This window comes from Limulus polyphemus, unplaced genomic scaffold, assembly GCF_000517525.1.
Source record: "Limulus polyphemus unplaced genomic scaffold, Limulus_polyphemus-2.1.2 Scaffold2271, whole genome shotgun sequence".
NCBI lineage: Eukaryota > Metazoa > Arthropoda > Merostomata > Xiphosura > Limulidae > Limulus > Limulus polyphemus.
The window spans coordinates 184,664-190,120 of NW_013667881.1; the positions used below are offsets into that span (position 1 = coordinate 184,664).

Here is a 5,457-nt window from a genome sequence, read left to right on the forward strand (position 1 = left end):
TTTTTTTTTCGCATTATTTTTCCTTTGCAAGTTTATATTTAGCAAGGTGATACATTTCTATTTATATATAACACATATATAAACACTTTATCAAACTGTAAACACTGTTATCTTCTCGTGTATAATCAAACATGTGACCAAAGTCAGAGAAACCTTCATTCACAACCATTCCTTTCAAAACAACAATGAAACAATTTTATGTTGCCTGACATATGTTTATTATACTAGCTGGTGTCTTTACCAAACCAAATATATTCTTTCTTTGTTATAAAATCGAAAACTTTCTAGAATTTGTATCTGCCAAGATCTCCAAACAATGTGTTACACTGCATTCTTTTTTTGTGCCATCATAACCAGCCATGTATCCTACAGCTGCTTCCTGATAGTTATCCTGTGTGGGCTCATACTTGCGTATCTCACAAGCGTGTCTAACACATCTGCAGAACCACAAAGAGGTGTCATGTGACATTTAGTGACATGCAAAATTAATGTTTCATGCTATTTTTATTCTATATGCAGCTGTGAACTATCGAATAGGTGGGTTCTTATTACAAGCGCAAAATGACCAAACGGCAGCTAAAACGAATTCCAAGTGACCCTGGTTTACATTTCCTTCGGAGCTGTATATTACTTATTTACACCAATAGATGGCAGCAATGCATAAAATTACTGTGTACCAGAAGTGTGTATGGAGAAAAAAAAATAAACTGGTTTAATCAAGAAAGGACTTGGATAGCTCAAGTTTCTCGGAAAGAATTTCTACCGGAAATTGACAAACAAGCAGATACGTAACAACTGGATCATCGACTAATGGTAGCCTCATGCACTTCAAGGCACAATCGTGTGTCCGACATATCTGCAGAACCACAAGAAGGTGTCATGTGACCTTTAGTGACATGCAAAATTAATGTTTCATGCAATTTTTTATTTTATATGCAGCTGTGAACTATCAAATAGGTGTGTTCTTATTGTTTTGAATTTCGCGCAAAGCTACACGAGGGCTATCTGCGCTAGCTGTCCCTAATTTAGCAGTGTAAGACTAGAGGGAAGGCAGGTAGTCATCAGCGCCAACTCTTGGGCTACTCTTTTACCAACGAATAGTGGAATTGACCGTCACATTATAACGCCCCCACGGCTGAAAGGGCGAGCATGTTTGGTGTAACAGGGACTCGAGCGCCTTAACCACCTGGCCTAACTCTAAAATATGATTGCATTTGTACCAAATTCCATGGGCACAATAAGGTTGAGACTTCTCATCACACTACAAAAAAATGATCCGGATAGTTGATCATTCTGGATCCGAGAAGGATTTTCCGCGCTTTCGAAGGTGAAATTTTACGTTATCTAATATAAACGCATGCAATCTTGAAAAGGAGCGGCGGGGCTGGACGAGGGTATGCAATCTCTCCGATTGCCCTTGTTAGAATATTGTAAATAACTGGGTACAGAAATACCGGTATGTTAATCCAGGGTATTGTCGCGTTTTTTAATTCCTTGAACGTAGGTTATTTATTCCCATCAAAGAATGGTTTTCTCAAATGATTCACTTCAGTTTAAAACGGTTACTATATTGTAATTGTACCGGTTGAGAAGTATTATCGGTGTTATCACGTTATTCATTTCCATTAAACATGGCGCCACAAACAGATGTCATGTGACTTGAGTTACGTAAGGTCAATAACTATAGTTGGTTTGTCATTAACCGCTCAATGCGCGATGAGACCTTTTTGGTCAAAATCGCGGTTCATCAGGCCGGCAGGATTACAACACTTAATTTTTAAGTTGAAACATTACCATTATAGAAAGTTAAAAAGCAACAAAGTTTAAAACACAAAAAGAAATTGTGACATCATACGCTTTGACGGTAAATATTGTCTAGTGTTTATTGCTTGGAAAGTTTAATCTATTCTCTGCTGTTATAGCAGCGTCAACCTCACTTACAATGGCCAGATTATTTATATCACATAATATATACACAAAATGACGTGGTCAACGCTTCGGCCAAATGACCTTCCTAGGAAAACGTATGTTCTCATCACCTCCAGGAAAGTGTTTCGTAAAATCGTCCCTAACTGTGTCCTTGAAGACGCAATAAGTTTAGACTAGCCCTGACGAAGCCAGATATTTCTTGGTTAAGTTATAGAAAAGTATGAAAACACTACTGAATGTAGGGGTGTCCTCTTTAGTTGAGATCTAAAAGTTTGAAAACACTATTTAAAGTAGGGGTGTCCTCTTTAGTTAAGATCTAAAAGTTTGAAAACACTATTTAAAGTAGGGGTGTCCTCTTTAGTTAAGATCTAAAAGTATGAAAACACTATTCAAAGTAGGGGTGTCCTCTTTAGTGAGAATCTAAAAGTATGAAAACACTATTTAAAGTAGGGGTGTTCTATTTATCCAAGATCTTCGTAGCATCAATGACCGGTTGAAGCACAGGTTCAAGAGATTCTAATGTGTTTTATTCATTGTCAGTCAGATCAACGAATTCTCTGTCCGATACCTTTGTTATATTTTGGTCATGAATAACACCATACACATAAACACGCAATTTCAGAAGCCGGTGGATGATAAAGAATAACGAATCTCAGCTTGTTAGGACACCCTAGATCGGATATAACGGTTGTGTTACTCTCTCGTTAGCCCGGTGTGTTTTTTGGGGGCTTTAGTGACAATAAGAGAACGTGAGAAAGGAGCAACCAACTTTCTTGCAGATCCGAATGCTCTGGCCAAATTCTCGATACTCTAGTTTAAAACAAGCTATAGCGTAGAGTTGAGCACGTAACGAGTGGCATACCAGCTGCAGCCACAGACATGTTAGAAGTGTTTTCTGTTACCACGGAAAAAGTTTATGGCAGCTGGAGTTCCGCCATCAAAGCAGTTATTGATTTTTGCATGGTTCACTCCTCTGAGTGTGTGTGTGTCCTCCTGATTACGTGTGAGTACCAGCTTGTTATATAGCCCTCATTCAGAATTAACAAAATAAGCTGAGAGCCTGATGTAAATAGTAGTACACACACTTGATCATAATTCTGTCGCGAGTGCATTAGTGGATTGACTTATTAATGGTTTTTGTATTCTAAGGAAATATCCTTTGATAGAGTTTTACGAAAAGGTACAACATACTAGGTGTTCAAGGCATAAATAAAGTCCTTAAAACCCTGGCAGGTCTCTGGCACACATCAATTTCAATGTTCTCTGACGTCCATTTTGAGGCTTAACAATGAAAACATTTCAATGATTGTAAGCTTTTGTACTGTTTATCCCACGGCAAATTTTGTTGTCTTCTTGTGGACAACCTGTAGACTTTAATGTTCTATTTATTATTATTTATGTATTATTTGCCTTTAAAAATTAATATTGTGAATCAAGATAATAATTGTTTTCCAGTATTTACTATATTCATTGTAAATTTTGATTAATTTATTCATTTACTTTTATTTGATCCGAGAATTAGCATTTCTGGTAGTTTTAATTCTGTGTTTATATCTAAGGGGTTCCACGCTACCAGCACAAGTTCCCCAAGATCACACGTCGTCTTTTTCGTCATCACGTGTGCAATATTCGCAAATTTCTGATCAATTTTTATTGAACATTTTGATTTTGGATGACGGGAAAAATGAAGAAGAAATAAATGTATCTACATGTTGTAATATTTTCAAGCATGGAATAACGAGTGTCACAGTTTCCTGCTGGGGGTTACAAGGGTGTCAAAACGAAACAACAACAACGAAGTGCAGTCATCCTTTAAAGACTGTACATCACCTATATAATTAAAAGGGAAACGCGTGGGGAGGGTTTTTAAAACTTCATTAAACTATGAAAAAATTAAATTAGGGATAGGGAAGAACGAACGACATAACCAGACGCGTATGTCTAGGGGGGTATAGATAGTAGTACGCATTGTAAATGGAATGATAACTGGGGAATGGATCTGTCATTCTTCAGAGCCCCAGTGTTTATGTGTTAAGGTTTTGTGTGTGTGAACTAGTTCATTTATTTATACATACTTCGAGTACCGGTACCATCACCCTGTTGAGTACGGACCTGGGAGTAAAATCACCGAGTTGTAATACTTGCCCCCCAATACCCAGGTTTGAAAGATTCGCTAGATCTGATGTCTCTCACCAGATAAGTCGACACTTGGATTAAAGTGTCTTTCGTACTAGAGATGTTTGGTGGGTATTGCGTGTTGTGGAGTATGTTTAACCTCGCAGTCACTGAGACGCCCCACACGGCCATTAGATTCATTCAGAATTCTACACACCTAACCTCATACGTGAGGTCACTTAACTGATTTAATTACTTTAACCCTTCAACTGCGGTTGACGTCATATGATGCAATCATTTTCCGCACAACATTTTGTATAGCCCGCAGCAGAAATTTGCGTGGGGCGGTAGGCAGATTTACACAAGCCGCAAACCGAAGGGTTAAATAAACAGCACTGCCATTACATTTTATAAATACACAATACTGTGTAAAATCAAAAATAATGCTTGGAACCAGTGCTTCTAAACAACACAAATCGATTTGAATAGTATTTTCGACACGTTCACGTGTCCCAACGACTGTTTGATGAGAGAAACGCATAGTTTTTATTCTATGACGGAAGTTCCATGCTTTTAACGGCATATGACGTCACAGAGGGAGTTCAGCTTAGTGGTGTTTGAAGTATGGCAATCTTCGGTTTAACGAACCTTACACAGTTTTCTTTTGACGTAATTTCTAGTTTTATGTATTACTTTGGCTTATTTCCAGTTGATTTTATTATAAATATTCATCATGTGTAAATAAATAAACAAAAATTAATTGTTTGATCATTTTCAACAACCCATTAACTGCCAATGTGCCCACCCGCTAGTTTTTAGTGTTATCTGAAGTTCATTCATTGTAGTTGTACCTCATGATACCATGATAACCTGGTGAAACGTTGTTACCATAAGTATTATACTGTGTGTGCCAGGTAATAATTGAGTTTTTAAAGTTGTGTATTTGATTCCAAGTAATTATGTATTGATTTTAATATACCAAATAAACCAAAATCTAACCTATACATGTTAACTAATATCTCTAATAGATTAATATAGATAAAGCTGTTTTCTGATTATGTAACCTATATAAAAAACAGTGTGTGTCACGTCACGCTTGATTCCTTGAAATAGCAGTAGTCAGAAATGCATCTATCCAGATAGAACTGTTCGATTACTGTCTGCCTATTACAATTTTAGTTACGGGGATGCAAGGGAGCCGTGAGGGAGGGGGGGCGGGAAACCTTATAAGTGTAGCGAGTGTTGGGATTGAAAGCCTAGAGTAAAAACTTGGTGTGGGATCACCTAGCCTAGAGCCAAGTGCATAAAATTTATCACGAAAGCAAAAATATCGATTCGATTTTAAACTTAAATCGTTTCTGAATTAAACTATTTTCTGTTATATCCCCAACGTTTTTATAATCAACAAACCTC

At 37.2% G+C, this 5,457-nt stretch overlaps 1 protein-coding gene across 3 annotated transcripts in view; it reads right to left on the bottom strand.

Annotated features, from left to right (window-relative positions):
* The window catches only part of LOC106466478 (alpha-(1,3)-fucosyltransferase C-like), a 20,565-nt gene that overhangs the window by 5,260 nt on the left and 9,848 nt on the right, over nucleotides 1-5,457 (bottom strand). The window lies entirely within an intron of this gene.